This window comes from Psittacula echo (genome assembly GCF_963264785.1).
Source record: "Psittacula echo genome assembly, chromosome: 2".
Classification (NCBI taxonomy): Eukaryota; Metazoa; Chordata; class Aves; order Psittaciformes; family Psittacidae; genus Psittacula; species Psittacula echo.
Window position 1 is genome coordinate 113397424 of NC_137737.1, and position 18687 is coordinate 113416110.

Sequence of the window (18687 nt, forward strand, 5' to 3'; positions counted from 1 at the left end):
GCCAGGCTACATGTACCCAGAGGGTTTTTTTGACTAATAATGATAGGACACAGTTTACAACCTGTCAGTATCACTATTAACTGTCAGGAGACCCTGCCCAGCATGGGTGGCAGCCACCTCCAGCACTGGAAACAATACTCCATTTCAACAGGATTTTTTCATTCAAATACTTGTGGCACAAGACAGAATTTCTAAAATTATTTGAAAATATTTTAAGTGCTAAAATACAGTGTGAAGACTCTATTTAAAGTAAAATTATATTCCTTACTTGTCCCAGAGAACACTTCTCCTCTCAATGAAAACTTTATAGATAATTCAAATAAAGATAATCACTTTAGGCTACATTATAAAACTGTTTCTTATGATAATTATTTCCTGCATGTTTGTGTTGTGCTTTTATTTGCTAAATACAGAAAAAAAAAAAAAAAAACCCACAAAAAATCTCATGGTTTTTTTTGGCTAAAAAAAATCCCCAAACCCACCAAATTATCATTTACGGGATACTTGTTAAAATGTATTTCCTTGTTCACTGACTTCATCTTTGGGAGAAATAGAATTGATTCTTATAACTAATATTTTAACCAGATAAATTGTTGGTAAGAGAAGATTAAAGGAATATGTGTTTTTCGCATTGTCTAATGATATACAAGTTGCCAGGAAAGCACAGTGTTTGAAATCTTTGGTTAGATCAACCCTATTTTGCTCAAAGGTTTGTGGACTTTGAATACTGATGCTTTCCTGTTTCCCAGTACATTTGTTTTTAGGCTATTTTGATTCACTTTAAAGGAATTTTAATAACTTTCTGTTGACAGCATGGACAGCTGGCCTTGAGAATTAGTGAAAATTCACTTGCAGACTGAGGAAGGAAGTGACATCAATGAGTTTCTAAAGTCAGCCCTGGGGAAAAAGTGTGCTCCGCCAGAGTAGCCTTTCATGCCATTGTATTTCCAGTGATGCCTTGAGATGCAAATTGCATTATCAATCAAACTCGTGGTTTCTACCTCAGACAAATATAAAAAATGAACAGAAGACTGGGAAAGACCTTCGTGGCCATTCCTGACACTGCTGAGGAAAAGGTGAAGAAGAATTTATGGTAGTTCTTTCCTTGTTCACTCTTAGTTCTTTCTTTCAGTGATTTAAATACTACAGTATCAAGGAAAAGGCAGTTGCAGAAGTGTCTGTATGATATACCAGTAATGATGACATCAGTTAAACAGGGCAGAGATTGAATAGGCTGTTAAGGACAGAAGAGAGATCAAATTCAAGGTCACCAGCAAATTGAATACTATGTTTTCCATTTATTCACTAGATGATCCTTGTCCTCGTCACAGAACAACTATGTGAATTTGGCATAGTCAGCAGCTGTGCTCAGAAGAGACCAAGGTTTGTAATAAAAGAGATGTTGCAAATTAAGGTGGAAATACACTGGCACCATTTTATGGGGAAGCCTGGAAAGTCCTGGTGTGTACTGTACTTCTGTTTCAGGACAAAAGCTACAAAAAAAACATGAACACTACCTACAGTGCTGAAAGCAGGTTCAGTTTCCAGCTGATGGCTAACACTGGGGCAGTAGAAAGTTTTGTCATTGAAAAGTAGTCAGAATTTTGTTTGCCCTGTCTTTTTTTTAGTATTATTATTTCCCAGAATTCTCCTGCAATGATTAGTCACTATTCTGGGCTTTTTTTATGTCACCCTCAGTTTTGAGAAGGATGTTTCTGTTTAGGTACCTTGTGCTCGCTTGTGGTGACCATCAGCATTCACTATGGGGATTCAAGAGAGAGCGCTCCAAGTTCAGAATACATGAGGCATTGGGATGCTGATAAAACCACAACTGTCAGAACATGTCTGTCAGTCCCACAGACAACACCTGTATTAGTCTCATGAAATGCAGGTAATTCTTGAGACAGAAGTTTCATTACCAGTAGACCTACACATGCTAAATTCAAAATTTATAACCGTTTTTTCTAGAGCCACTGCAATGAGGTAGCAGCTTATGCAAGATGAATGGACGCATGAGCATCAAACTACCTGGGAAATTTACTGCCATCTGGACATGTATATGGAAGCTGCGCAGCAGGTGTGTCCAAGAGACACATCTTCTGCAACTCAGACTGCATGTGAATGGCTTGCTCTTCTCCTGTATTTTTCCAGTAACTTCTTTTTTCTATCATCTGGAAAACTGTTCCTAAATGAGCTTAACAGTGCCATATGACCAGCCTTGAAAGTGCAAGCAAATCAAAAGACCTTAATTATAGACAAGTATACTTTACTGATACTTTGAGTCAAAAGATGTATTTGCCAGTACAAACTATGATTCTGATTTGCTGAGGCTCTGCTCTCCTTCCACTCTAACTGAGGCTAAACTGATGCAACTGGATACTGATGATGTTTTTGCATCAGGACTGGCGAAACAGACCTCTCCCAATTAAGCTTTAGTGATTTTCTCTTGTCTCTCCAGTTGCAAAAAGTGTAAAGGATGGTTAAGATGATTGAGATAAATGGCCTTCTTGGGTTGACCTCAAGCTATATCACTTTAGAAAGAAAAAAACTTACAGCAAATATTATTTAAAAGATTTCTCTGTACTGCCATACACTAATCAGTATACTAATCCCTGTTTCCAGGGCTAGTTGTGTTTTTTCACTTTTTTTCTTGCTTGTTCTTATTATAAGGAAGATTAACTTATTGAGAGTCATAATGTATATTTTCTAATGTAACTGACCACTGCAAGACACAAGAGTGTGCCATAACCAATGCTGTCATGAGGATCTGCAACACTGACTTCTCAGCCTTATGCACACAACCTACAGGAGAACAACACATAATTATGCACACTATGCCCTGCTTACCTCCATACTAAGGAATGTGATATTTGTGCTGGTTTACAGATTAATCTGCTGTAATTCCTTTTAATGTTAAACTACTTCCAGCTCAAATATAATTAAGATCATCAGGTACGAACGATTCAGATTGGAAATATGAGTACATTCCAACAGCACAAATAACAGCTTGATGCTGTTTCTTATGTTCAAATGGTTGGATACATTAAGGATTTTGACAGCATGTTTGTTCCCTAAGTATGTAGCAGAAGAAAAAGAAAAAAAAAAAAAAAAGAGGCTTAATTTCAAAAGGCAGAACACTACTACTGCATTTAATTAGAGTGTAAAATCCCTTAAATACACAGATCTGCCAATTTATGTGACGTGACTGCTACAAGTCCTAGCAACAAAGGATTTCTTTTTCTTCATTTTTCTCCCGAAAATCAAATCCCAATTTATACTTTAAGCAACCATCATCAACATCAATAAAATGAAGGCTTTGGAATAAAAAGTTTGTTTCCTAAAGTCTTCAGATAGCCCTACTAATATTTGTGCCATGGCAGCAAGGCAGGAGGTGAATGGAACAGAAATTCTGGGTCTGTCTCCTTGTTCCCAAGTCTAAGGGTTTCCAAGCAGACAGAAAAATGTGGGGAGAATCCCAGGGGCCAAAGGGGACCTTCAGCATTGCTTTGAAACAGCCATATTGCATAGTCTGAAGCAGCCATAGGTCACTTAACTGAAAGTGGGAATGGCACTACTAAGAAATCAGTTTTGAAGGGGGAATTTGATACTCTAGTATCAGTTTAATTTTGTTTTCCCAGTTTATGACAGAAACACTAACAACTCTGAATGTTACTTTATTTTTTTAGACCTAAATAAACACATAGGAAGCCTATTTGGTTATGATCCATCCTACTTTCATTACTGGTTTCCTAATCTACCAGAGCAGATTCTGAGAGGTGAAAGGAAACCAGAGCACTCATACATGACAAACTTTTGCAGCAATTTTCCATGGTACCAGAGCCTGAGGAAGAAACACTCAGATTTGTTTTTCAGACTTAAAACAGAGAAGGTATGACACTGATTATCTTCCATGAAAGCCTGCAACATGGCACACAAAGATTAAAATATTTAGGACAAAATCATACATTTCCTATAAATTATCCTCAGAATCTCCAAGATCTGAAAGCAATACAGCTCCTGCAGAAGTGCGTAGCATTTCCACCTTCTTCTAACAAGGAATTCAGAAAACTGAAATTGCTCATTTATAGCACTGCCTTCAAAATCTAGTTTGGCTTACTTTTGCACCTCTGTGATAATTATGCAACTGAATATGATTACAGTGGCCTATAATGTATTAATCACATCTTCACGGTATTGCATAATCCTTCTCAGCTGTCACAATGCCAACTAGTAAGGCACTCTGGCAGTAGGAAACATAAAAAGAAACCCAAGTTGATACTGATTGAAGCAAATGAAGGAAAGTTGGCCATCTCAAAACCCTGAAACTCTCACAGCATTCCAAGGTCTTCCTAGCTAATTTTTTGTTATTACTTTTGATATGAAAACAGACCTTTAATTGTCAGTCTCTAATAAGGATGCAGAACTGTTCCCTGGGAGGTTCAAAGGACCCTGGGAAACTAAACATTTATGAAAGCTCAAGTAGCCAAATGTCTTGTGTTGATTAACACACACCATTCAATTTCCACCTAATAAAGTCATAACAAGAAGAAACCCCAAAGAAAAAAAAAAAAAAGACTGACAAAGAAATATTAGTCTTAATAGGACTCATTCATTAATTCTGTTGTGTGTAAAAAGAAGGTGGGGGTGTAACTCAAATCCATTCCTGGACCAAATCCTGCATTGACTAACATTATATAACTATACTTACGTCAAGGAGATGTTAGAATATAAGTTACTTAAAAATCTGAAGCTTTACCTGCCCTCTGCCTCATCAGCATTGATATTTTCAAATGAGACAGAACTGCCAGGATTCCACTAACAGAATTAGTTGGCAGGCTTGTTTGCTGGTTTTTTCCTAGAAGGTTGTGCTTTATATATCTGGGGAAAGGGAAAACAAAATTTGACACCTTTTTTCTTTAAGGATAGAAGATTTGAGATAATGGAAACATGCCAGGCAGTGCAGTGTATTTAACTTTAACATTAACACTATATTGATACATATCATGGTTTGGATGGTTTCCAGCTGAACATCACGTATATTTTCAATGTCTATTTGGCATTCATCCTGTATCTAACAACAGGAATATTTTGTTTGAATTTTCTTTTACAGCTCACTATTCAACTGCTTTGAAATGCTTTTTCCTTTTGCCCAACTAATTCGTGACTTTTTCAAGATTCCTGCTCTCTTAAGAAACTGAAAGGAGGAATCATGGATTCCTCCTCATCTGCAATTAGGCAGGCAAAGATCAGTTAATTACGGCTTAGCAGATGCACTTCCTCAAACCTTATCACAATGGGATCCACATCCTAAGGTAGAAATTGCCTCATTTCTCACACTGCAAGGACCATCTTTTTTTTATTTGAAATCACACGGACCACCAGGCTCCATTTTCATGTTACTAGTTATGCATGGTGTTTCATGGTGCTTTATGTTATGATCATCTAGAGGATAGGTCACATCATCTGTTAAAATGCCTTTTTGACTATGCTCCAGTATCAAGCTCAATTGTTATGCAGTTATCTTCCACAGAATAGTTTCTGGGCTTTGAGACAGAAGAAGCTGTTTCTACTTGTCAGAGGGTTCATTTTCCTATATCAAGGTTCTTAGTATGTGTTAAATGAAGGATGGCTGACCCTGATTTTTTTCTTCTGAATGAAAACTATCTATCTGGCGCTTACGGTAAGAACAGCATGGTAAAAGCTGTCATAATGGAAAAGACCATAGAGAACAACTAGAGCTCCAAACTACACACTCGGACACCATGCGGAAATAAAGCCGTACACATACATCTGTATCTTTAATATACCTTATTATGATCTTAGGCAGCTGCGGATTTGTATTGCACTCACAGTAGGGCTGAAATATTGCAGTAGTTTGCCTTTGGTTTTGGTTCCTGCTTGGTTTCTGTCTATATTAAGAACATATGGTTACCCCAACCCAGATGAGGAATGTGACGGCAGTTGAAATCTGCTGTCAGATTTAACCACGTTAAAGCAAAGTTGCATGGAGTCATGGCCATCCAATCTAGTATATTGTAAAGAAGGTCAGCTGTTGTTTTTTCACTTACAGTGAAGATGAGTTGATATCCAGCTCTAAAGCACACTGTCCCCATATAACCTTAATTAGAATACCCTGGAAATAGCATATGAAGATGAAGGCCCCAGTACCAATGGAAAGCACCACACAAGCTCCTATAGTATTAGACCCACAGAAGCTTATTTTGACTCACTTGCTAAGACAACTGCACCACAAACAGCTGAGCTACAAAGCTTCTCTGGTGTGAATCAGTAAGTGAGGTGTGTGAAAGATGAGAATGCAGCAAGACCAAACAGAGGTGGAAAAATACAGCTTCTTGACACTAATTAGAGTCCCACAGCAAAGTCTCCATCAGAAACCTTAGTCTACAGTTTCTGTATTTCAGAAATAAAAAGGAGATGAATTGCCTATACAGCATAAAGTCAGGAAGCGACCAGTGGTGATGACAGCAAAAACTCTTTCAATTTATTACCCATTCTGAGTATGCCTACATAAATAAACTGTAACTGTTTGAATCTACGATATTTCTTTAAGGTCTAAATGTGCCCCTCTAAGGCATGCATGCTCTTAGCAGACTGGCCTCAAGTAACTTCTCTGAAATTAATCCATTTGGAAGTAAAATATCCCCATTAAGAATGTGACACTTACAGAAAGATGCTATCCACATATTACAAGGAGATTCTAGAATTAATACACCAGTAAAGAACAGAGGGGAAAAGGAAAAGATGAAATAGGCACCCTTTAAAACAGATCCTTAATACCTGGAAAGCTCAAAACCCAGGATAATTTTATGGTGAAAGAAAACTAGAAGAAAGGCAAAGAGAAACAAAGGTAGAATATACCCTTTCCTAATGCATGGCTCTGAATTAAGATTCATCAGATACAAAAAAGAAACCCGAAACCCTACAGCAATCCATTGCTGCAGGGAGTATAAATTTATCTACATTTTGTATAACTAGAGTATGACCTTTTGCGACCAACTCTTGTGCTTGAATTCATCTGTAGTTATTGGAAGTAATTTATAAAAGGTCATCCATGACTGAGAATATAATATGAATCCAAGATGCACAAGGATCAGGTTTGCGCCACTCAAAAGAAACTGGGGAGAGAGGGAGAGAGATGGGGGGTGGGAAGCGCAACCATTTAATTCTCAAATGGATCTGGATATTGGACAAGAGTATTTAATCTGAATAATCAATTTCCAATATGTGAATGGGAATTATGAGAGAACACACAGCTTTTACATTTGTCATTGATGACTGCGTTACTGAAATGTTACCAAAGGAGGTTATTTGACCAAATAAAGCTAGTTATTTGCTTATTGCAATTTGAGTCAATTTTTTATCTCTAGCATATGGTAAAACCTCTTATTCCCACTGTTCCTTCTAAGAAAATATTAAGGATGCTCAGTTTTTATTGGTATAAAGAAATAACACTCTCAGGTAGCTTATAACCCTATTAAATCATAGAATGTCTATACCTGACTTCCTGCATTAAGAACATCAGTACTGTTTGTTTGTGGGGTTTTGTTTCTTTCTTTGGGGTTTTTGTTTGTTTTTGCTTTTGTTTTCTTTTTCAGAACAGTACTAAATGGGTGATATTTTAAGGCATTCCTTACAAGAAGAGCCTATAAGGATGCACAAGCAATCCTCAACAAGAAAAGTTCAATAGACATATAAGAGCATTTTAGTCATGTTCTCTGAAAGTGTTCTTTGAACATCAGAAAATTCAAACTGTACCCTCCATACTGACAAGGTAGTTGACTAGGAAAAAAAAAAAAGGATACAATAATTTATGGGTAGAAGTAAAAGAAAATCCATATAAGAGAGATCTGACAGGGGTTATTTAATCAAGATCTTCCGAAAACACCTCCCCAAAGACCCCAAACCAATTCTGAAAGACAGCTGGTAAAGGATTCATGACCACTATATGAGACCACATTTAAGCTTTTTCAAAAAAAAAAAACAAAACCCAAACTTTCGTATGCTTAATGTCTTTAAAGCCAAACCTGCAGCTCAAGCTTGCAATCTGCCCTACCACTAACTTTGGCTGGATGAGCAGCAACTGAGTATATATACTGCGGCTAATTGCAAACGCCACCTTTCCTGCAGGTGAAATACCCTGATGCTCCAAGCCTCACAAACAGCACCATACTCTGCTTTGGCAGGAGCCTTTTGCTTGCTTTAGAAATGCCCATTGTGCCTTTCTTTGCTTGTCATCTTTGCTATGCCAACTTGGATATTGGCAGTGCTCAAAACTGGAAAGCGGCAGGGGTTATGCAGCAAGTTCAGCTGCAGAAATCATTATGAGAATTGAACTCACAAATGTCAATGAAAACATGATTAAATGTTTCCTTTTAATTAGATTGGGCATAAGGAAGAAGTTCTTTACTGTAAGGGTGGTGAGGCACTGGAATGGGTTGCCCAAGGAAGTTGTGAATGTTCCATCCTTGGCGGTGTTCAAGGCCAGGTTGGACAAAGCCTTGGGTGGCATGGTTTAGTGTGAGGTCTCCCTGCCCATGGCAGGGGGCTTGGAACTAGATGATCTTAAGGTCCTTTCCAACCCTAACTATTCTATGATTCTATAATTAAACAGAGACTGAAAATAACAGCAGTAAGGTGTTATCCAGTACCCAGAAACTACAAAGTACCCCAACACCAAAAGCGTAAATGATGCACTTCATCAACTCAATCACTAGGGCAGAGGCTATGCAGACATTCTTAGGTAGAGCGCACCTTTTCACAGAGGGTAAATTGTCAAATGGGCTTTTAAGCCACACCTGCAGGCTTTGTACACCCAAGCATTTTCTGCCCACAACATATACTGCTGCTGCTTGCAAAGGACCATATGTACACACCAAAAGCTGGTACCAGGGTACAATCTGCATCCATAAAATGTGCAGGTGCAGTTTTATGGAGACCCATGAGAAGAACATGACCACATGGCACCCAACTACTATTTACATAGCAGCCTTCAGTCAACAAAGTAAGTAATCATCCCACAGGACATGCCATGCCAAGCACAGCAAGGAGAGGTACAGTTTACCTCTGAAATCGCAGCCATGTTCATGACTGGCAGACTGATTTAAGAGACAAGTCTTCCAAGTCTTCCCAGTCTCAGTTTGCAAACCATGGGTGTGTACTACTACTGGTAGTGATGTCAACACCCCAAACTGAGGGTAAGATTACTGTGTCTTCTTCAGAGGTGAAAACAGAATTCTGAGAAAGTCCTTATCAACAAGTAATTAGAAATAATTTCTTGTAACTGAAAAAAACACTTTCTTTCTTCTTCCCCTGTGAATTGTAAATTTTTAGGCATTAAAAAATAATTTTGTGTGCCTGACACGAATCAGCACGTGAATTGCTAACCAAGTTAGCTTCAGCAACTACTAAGTGACATAGTCATAATATGGCACATTTACTCACATGTAAATTACTGATTTCTACTGAATTGAGCACTCAGGGTGGAACTGAGTGTTCAGGATGAGACATTTTTCTTCTGACAGGTGAACATAATCAATGTTGCATCTGATTGTCAGCAAACCCTATTACTGGCTTCTGGCTAACTTCAGGAGCAAGGTCTTCAAACATTTCCACAGATTAAGGAGAAAAGGCACATTTCTGTTTAGCTTATTAGAATTTATTTATAATGAACACAATTCTTTATACGAAATTTGATTAAATAATGTGGAAAGAAACACAAAGGAAATGTGGAAATATTCTCTTCAGATTAGAAGGTATTTTGGACTAAAGCCACACCAATTCCTATTAGTTAAATAATTAGTGAAGAGTAAAAAATCCAATTTGACAGGATTGAATTTCCTGCCTTCTGAGGGATCTAAAAAAGAAAATGTGATAATTGAGCATCACCCCCTAGACAACTTTTGGCCATCACTAACATATTGACCTACTGCTGTAATTAAGGCGATTTGTGTACGTTGAATTGTTTACAATATAAAGGCTACGTCCAATTATAGCAAGTATATGAGAAGCACATCTTCAGAAAAATGAATTTTACGTCTTGATGTTGCTGGCAGGGACTGAAAGGAGTGGCCAGCATTTTGAAATGGATAGTTAATTATATGTACAGCCAGAGACTCTGGAACAGCAGAGGTGCAAACAGCTCGGAGTTTCAGATTTCTTCTGTCCATACAAACATGCAGTAACGTCCTTACTTTCAACAGTACTTTTTGTCCGTGGATTACAGATAACTATCGGTAGTTGCTACTGTGTGGCACTAAACTTAAGTTAAACATAGTAACAAACCCACAGAATAATGGAAGCTAGGCTTACTGATCACAGGGGGAAGACACACATGCACAGAGGAAAAAAGTCATAAAGAAGCTTTTCATCCAGTTTTTCATTCTCATTTCATTCTCAGTTTTTCATTCTCATTTCTGAAAAGAGAAAAGGCCAATTCTATTAATGCATTGTGGACTCCTACTTCTTTGCTGGAAAACAAATAAGATCATGCAACCATCTACTCATACTCAACACCTAAATAATCCTAGCTAAAAATACCACTTCAGACAAGCTACAGAACCACAGCTTTTGATTTCATGTTTGGTTTCACCAAACACAGGTTTGATTTCATGGTTGGCTTAAGCTGCTCAACGGCTGGCAAAAATGGACAGCCCAGCCCTTGCTGCAGTTGTAGTGACATACTCTTCTTCCTCCCTCCTACCAGAACTAGCACAGCTGCATCATGAAGTCAAGACACACACACACCACAGTGCTGATTCAGCTAAAAATTCTCACTTTGCTTAATAGGCTGATTTTGAACCATATAAGCTCAGATCAGCCACATTAGCTGTGCAAATGGAGAGGCACGGCTGGGGACAACAGTGTGCACAAGAAGTCCCCTTCTGGGGAAGCTCACATGTGGATCAGCATAAGCCTGCCATAAATCCACATTATCTGAGCCCTCATCTACCCAAATATTACTGAAATATCACAAGTGACTGAATAGTTCAGATGAGCAACAATATGCAGTCTCCTGACTACCTGCTATTTTCTTTCAGGGCTCCACTTGTATGGGACTCCATTTTTTAATAGTCAGATATATTGTCTATTTGACTTTCCAAAAGTTATTTGGTAACATTTCCATCACAAAATTTCTTAAGAAAACTTAGCAGATACAGAATTAGAGGGATCATGTTTGCACAGATTTAGAAAAACAAATGTCGAAAAGACACAAAACAGCACAGGAATATGAGACAAAGGAGTCAACTGTGGAACAAAGTCACCAGTGAAATCCTGCCAGCTCATGTTAAGGACACACATGTTCTCAACATGTTCTTAAAATCACCTGAGAAAGGGATCAAACAGGAACATTTGTTGGTGATATTAACTTATTTGGGGTAGAAATGATGGAGGCTAAAGATCTTTTTCCACTAGTAAGCTGATAACAAAATGACATATGAAGTGCAACTTATGCAAAATGATGCTAGGAAACTTTTAGGAGAAAACTTTTCATATAAATTCAAAAGTTGCGGACTCTGAACTGAGGTCTGAGCACACTGCCACTCGGGAATGAGGTCTTGGGGTGGTAAAACTTCTGCATAAACATCATCTCTGAGCTCACAAGTGAAAGCAAATCGAAGAACACAGAAAAAAAAACAAACAAAAAAACCAAAAGAAAACATTAAGTTTTTCTATATACACACATTTGCATCTTAAATATCATATGCAATTGTGATCCTTTTACTCATGCACGGAACTGGAGAAGAACAAAAGAGGGTAAGGTGCTGGACTGAAAATACAGACTGACTTACAAAGAGCAACAACTATGAAGCCTGGCAAAGCAATGATCCAGAGGAGATAGGATAGAGATCTGTAAAATCATAAGTGACGTGGAAGAGGTGAATCAGAACTGACTGTTTGCTGCCTCTTCTATCACAAGGCTGGAGGCATCTGATGAAGCAGGCAGATGGCATGTTCAAAACAAACATGAGGAAACAGCTCTCCACACAACTAGGAAAGGAAACTCAGGAACTCTTTGCCACGGGATGTTATGGCTGCTAAAACTTTACATGGATTCAGGGGACAACCAAACAAGCTGAGAGACAGGAAATCCTTTGGGGGTTTATAAGCAAACACAAACCACCTCTGGCACAGGAACTTCCTGAAACACAAACTGCTGGAGTCTGGGAAAGTCACGTGAGGAGGTTTCACTTTGCTGCTAGGATACTGAGCAAGACAGAGCTCTGGCCTCATCCAGTATTGCTGCTGTTATCTGCAACAACACAAGATGCTAAAAAAAAGGGTCCAAGTTTAAATACTTCACAGTCTGAACACAGCTACCTCAGTGACTTCCAAAGTTACCTAGAAAGTGTGCTGAAAGCAAGGGATTGACCTGCAGTATTCTAAGCCACATGCTAACACCAGACCATTCTTCCATGCCACAGGCTGGAAACACCAAATGTTCAGGAGGTATTACAAGGATTTCCTACCACCTGTCAATTTGCTGGCTTTCAGTTTTTGCTCCTCCTTGGAACTGTACAAAAATCACTAGGGAAAACCAAACAAGCCTTTTTAAGAACTAAACTGTGTTGGATTTTTGTTCATAAAGCAGATATTCATTTAAAGAACATAAATAGCCTAACAGCCATAGCTCTTAAGCACTATTTCTAATTATACTGCATTGATTAAATACAATTATATTTTAATTAAGCTTTGTTCATATAGTAGTCCTCCTATGGTTTCTCTCCTTCTAGAGGAGGAAATGTAATCTCTTCTAGAGATTTGTTTTCATGGAAAATAATGCTTATAACTTCATTTATTTTAAAAGTAAAAACCAAAATCTGCACAACACACTGAATATTTCACAGGCACAATTTTATAGGCAAAATCAGCTGTCAGCTTTGAAGTTCACCTGCATGGAGAACTCCCATGTCAACTGCTGCACTACTTTCGTTGTTGATTCTTAGGTCCTACCAGAAGGCCCACTTTTAGCCATCTATGATGCTTCAAGTCCAACTGCTGAGTTATGTTAACAGATTGTGTGAGTGCTCCCAGTCTATTTTGGTGTAAAATCAGGTTACCTACAATTACAGCTGAAGACCAGCCAAGTGATTTGCTCAGCACTGGTACAATGAAGAAGATACCATGAATGTTAGCACCTACTGCCCTCTACCTGCTTCATTTAAAATGCCTAAATAGCAAAACCAGAGGAAACCACTTTCCAGTTTTTAGAATTCTCAGTCTTATAATTAAGCTGGTCAAACCCACTCTGATTATAATTGATTTCTAGTCTGTTTCTTTTTGATTACAAGAGTAAGAAGTGATACTGCCCTGGAATATTCATCCCTGGCTCCAGCCACTTGCTACAGCTAATTAATTTGATAACTAGTCTGTCAGACTGCTCACACAGCTAAAAAAACACAGGTAATGCTGGACCAAGGCCTTCTACGGGAAGCTTTGGTCAGAAGCTGAGGACAACGCTGAGAAACAGATACACTATGACTGCATGCCACGCTCGCTGAAAGTATCTGTAAACTAATACTTGCATTCTGCATGCCTCAGCATTAAACTGGCCTGGCAGACACAGTCCCTGGGTACCTTGTTTACCCTCTGTGACTGGCAGTAACAGCCTGAAAAAAAACACTGCAAACTCCATCTGCCTGGAACACCTCCCCCTAGGTTCACTCTTCAGCCCACTGTGATTGTTTATCCATCAGAGGGGTGTGGAGAAAAAAGGTCCCATGTCAAATTCTCATGGCCATGCAGCTGGTAGAGAAAATGTGCTATTTCCTGACACAAAGACAGCTTTACAGGTGTAGTAGGAGCTGCCAATATGCCTTTGTGTGGCCAAGCTGCCAGTGAACCTCAAGAATCCCATCAGGAGATCACTGAGGTACAGTGGGGTCTGGCAAAACAAACCACTGGAGCATAATGAATCTAGGTGGTATGCAATGAAGTGTCAAGGACTTTAAACCCTTTTATAAAACTGCACTCCATTTAGTATCTTAAGCGCTTCATGATTGGTATGTGTAAATGAGGGCTCTGATTTGTTTGTTTTTAACAACAGGAGGTTTTGCACTTGTAAAATTGCAGCAGAGAGATTTTGATACTCAAGAAATATATCTGTGTTTGTGATAATACCACCCTGCTAAATATGTTAATTTGTTCCACTTCAGGTTTTATTAATTAATACTAATTGAGCAGCCTTTTAGTATATTTTTAGCCTGAGTGGGTTCTGCGCTAAATCCTGTACACTGTAGCCTCTCCTTAGTCTTCCCCCTTTATCCCGCGTCCCAGAGTAAATGTTTCACTTCAGATCACTGCCCTGAAACTCTTCTGTGTTTGCAAATATTTAGAGAATCATAGAATAGTTAGGGTTGGAAAGGACCTTAACATCACCTAGTTCCAACCCGCCTGCCATAGGGGTTGCCTATACATGTCTCATATTGAATCAATGATAAAAAAAAGAAAAAGAAATCAACAGATATTTTAGAAGCTACTTTAAAGAAAGAAGTGTTTACAAAAAACTCCTGAACCCAAACATGGCTAATTTTGTGTGGCTAAGTGCCCCCTAGTGACAAAGCCCGACTCCAAATAACTTTCACAGCCACTTCCACGCCTTACAAAATTTTGTATCTCAGTCATCTCTGTTTTGTTTGGCTTTGTTCCGTTTGCTTGTTTGCTTTTAACAAAATGAAGCAAAACAACTAACCAAACCCTATCTAAAAAAAACAACCCCCCCCCCCAAAAAAAAAAAAAAATCACCGTGTTAGCCTAAATACAGCCTTATACATCGAAACATGACTCTGAATGCTTCGGTCTTCTCCTGCAAGTAGCAGGGAAGTAGGTACAGGAATATTCACATTAACTTTGATGCTATCTGTAACTCAAAAGAGATGAATTGTCATCTTTGTGGTGGACTGTTTAAATTCCACAGCATCCAAGAAACTGATACACTACTTAGGGATGTCTGCCACTGAGTGGTGATACTGCAAAAGTAGTAGAGAATTAACTGTGGGCTAGCCTTGTAACTCTTGCCTCTTGCTACAAATCCCTCTCCTCACACTGAAACACACCTCAAATCAGTCATTCCTCCCTCAGAACAAATATGTCTAGAGGGACTTGTTTGGAGCAAACATGTCTAAAGAACATGCACATAGCTTCATCTGCTGAGTTATGGTCCCTGAAGATCAAAGTGGAAAACATGTACTTAGGGAAGCTTGGCTTACAAATGAGCTCTTACAAAACAAAAGCACCTTCAAAAGCAAAGATCCTATTTTTTTTTGGTCTTTCAAACATTTTCAATTTCTGAAATTAGAGAAGTCCCAGAAAAGATACCGACTCTACTTTTAAGCTGTTAATACAGAAGAAAACTCTGTGTGTGGTCCCCTGCTGCAGACCTGTGATCAGATTTGTCGATGCCACTTCAAAACTATTCATTGTTCTTCTGCAAATAGTAGTTCTTCCATGTTTTTCAAATACTGTCTTTGGCTTTTTAACGTGGAGAATCTCACACTGACAATAACACCTCAGTTTGTAAAACAGCTCTGGGTAATTTTTTAAAAGACCCACAATGACTGATCTAAGTAACACTGTTGTCTGCTATGCATTTTGTTTTTAAGAGAATGTCCCTTCAGTGAAAACATATTTATTTGTCCCCACACTTAATGAGCATGAATTATATTTTCCAGTTTTTCTAATGAAGCAATAACCTTACCATATTAATTTGTGTTTTTGCACTCACTGTCTTTGCACTATTATAATCACTGATGTTAGCTAGATAAGCAGTTAGCCTGCATGCTCCCATATTACTGTAAAACTGGGGGTTTAGTCAAAAGTACTCCTATATTCCTCTGGAACATTAAATCAAAGGCTTAAAATACAGCTTTTCAGTAAGCAATTTCTTACAGAAGATAAAGAACAGCTCATAAAAAAAAGACATGGCAAAGAGACAAATTGTTCAAATGCAGACAGCATAAAAATGCACTGAAGGAAGTTCAAATTTTCTAAGGAAATTCTGCTTCCTTAAAAACAACTAACAGCAATACTAAGATACTCTAAATTACATTTTGACCTTTCAAATTACTGTCAAGAAGTGGTACAGTTTTATTGTTGGTACCTGTTCTCAAGTTTTAGAAGAGTACATACATTGCTGTCTCTTTGTCCATATGGGCTAATATTGGTTAGATTGAAATATAATATCAAGGACTGTAAATGCAGACTAACTATCTACCCAACGAAAGGAATAAACCAACTTTTAGCATTTTCTCAATCATGACAGAAAAATCCAGTGCTGCCTTAAAGTTAATAAAAGTAGACAAGAAACATGCTCCTCTTACACTTTCATGAGACATAAAGCTCTGCAGTTCAGTGTCTGTGGAAATTTCTTCCCAACATATTAAAATGATCTTAGGGCTCTACAGAAACCCTGCTCATAAAACAAAAAAGCTAAGATAGTTAAAATTAATACACCATAAATAAAACATGCATTTCAGTACATATTAAATGACAGGCCTCAGAAACTCCACCGCCATGCACACATTCACAAAGCAGTAAGAACACACGCAATTCATTAAACTTACTCAAGTGTGCAAGTTCTTCCTGGCATTATTCATAATTGAAACATTTCAATTTTAGTTAACACGAAAAAAAAAACCCCTAATTTAAAAGTGAAACAAGGAAATTAGTTCTGTGTTTCTGGATTACAATCCCATAGTGCCTTCAACTAGCCACATTTAGCCTTGGGGGGTTTAATTAAAAAAAGGTTTTTATAAAAGAGGCAATGTAGCCCACTCAAAGAGAAACCTTTGCAGACACAGATCTCTTAAATAGTTTTTCCAGTATGCCAGACAAAGCCAGCAGAAAAACAATGAAAAAAGAAAAAAAAGTCTCAACTTGTGTTTTAACTATATGCCTTGAAAATGTTGTTCTTTAAATATGAAAGTTTTTAAATAAGCAAAGGGAACGGACTTCATGTCAAGTCCTCACAGAGGAAAATCTACTGCTTGTAGCAAAAAGCAGGGTAAAAACAGTGTATCCTGCAGGATATAGTACTGAAGTGACAGATGATAGGATGAAGGTGACAGTCTCCCCCACTCCTTCACCTACTTTAACTACAAAAGCTCCCTGCCAAGTACCTCTATAGGCCCTAAATGGTCAGAACACAACTGGACAGCCTATATGAAAGGAGACAAAGCACCCTGAGTGAAACGGATTGGATTCTTACAATGAAAATGAATGGCTAAGATTTAGATTTTACATCTCAGACTCAATATTCACAAGCCGGAGGTGCACACATCACAAGCTGTGGCCTGGGTCCACTGTTACGCAACATTCGATTTGACTTTGTTCACAGAAATGAGCACCGACAAAGAACATTTCCCTATTCTTGAGCTGTTTAGTGGCTCACTGGGGCTCCACACTGCTGGCCTCAGACACAGACCCACTCTCCGAAATGGAAAAAAACACACCAAGATATAGACCCCATGCAAAATGCAGACACACCCTGCGAGACTAGATGCTACAATGCCTGTCTCATCTCAGTGTGTATGTTTAATCCATTGCCCTGTGGCACCAGCATGTCGTAGGCAGAGCTGCCTGCAGCTTTCCTAAAGCCCTGCTACATTTTTCAGTGCCATTCCCAGAAACAACTTTTCTACACAGTGGGCCCTCCAAAAAAGAAGGATAATTTTGGTTTGGTTTTTTTTTTTTTTTTTTTTTTTTTTTTTTTTAAGTTATTCTGAATTCTCATTAGAGTATTACCTAAGTGGAACTGGGAGAGCCCTGGGGGAATGGATCATAATTTTTTCCTTTATTCCTGCATTCTTTGTTTGCCATCTGCTTCTGATTACCTTCTGGAGACCAGATAACTGTCGTCAGCAGATTTTCTGTCTGGCCCTATGTGGTCTGTTATTGTTGGGCAAACAAGCAACCAAATTATGTCCTGCTTATAAAAAATCATTTGAAAGCTATTCCAGCATACCATCAGATGCAGGAGGAGATCATTATTCCACTGCAGCTGATGAATTCCTAAAATGTTGTTCTGCATTGTTTCTGCTACCATTTGTCAAGGTATAAAATAGAAGGAAAACCTCAGCAAGTTCGTTGTGCATATCCCAATGTCCCTAAAAACCTGTTCTAGATTCTTCATCATCTCTTCTCTATAAATGAGTATTTTAATGATTTGTACAGTGAGGCAAAAGAGCTGTATACACTTTTCCATTTGCAGGGTGAAGAATTGATTTTATATGAAACGAGTTGTAGCAACACTTCATCTCATCAGTCACATGGGGCCAGAAAAAAGCCTCACAGCTACTACGTTAAACAATTCCATCTTTTAGGTTTTGGAAAATTTTTTATTATTATTATTATTATTATTATTATTATCCCTTACAGCAGAATCAGTAAATCTTTATCCAAATGTCTACAAGCCTTTCTGATTTTTTATTCGGGAGAATAAATCATTCTGAAAACCAAACCAGATAAAACAGTTATCATGCCATTCTCCAGGTAGCTCCCACTACAAATAAAAATGTGCTGACAAGTCTACACATGTCCAAGGGTCCACATCTGCGTAAATCAAAAAGACAGGTAAAAGCAATTCTATTGATTTAATAGTCTCAAGATATAAAAAGGTGACAAAACCCTATTGTCTTAAATTTTGCTCTATTTCTCCATAAAATCATCCTC

General features: G+C 38.2%; 1 protein-coding gene across 1 annotated transcript in view; it reads right to left on the minus strand.

Moving 5' to 3' along the window:
- Nucleotides 1-18687, minus strand: part of CHST9 (carbohydrate sulfotransferase 9) — a gene marked incomplete at its 3' end in the record, with an annotated part of 88249 nt that overhangs the window by 20078 nt on the left and 49484 nt on the right. The gene's annotated exons all lie outside the window — the stretch shown is intronic.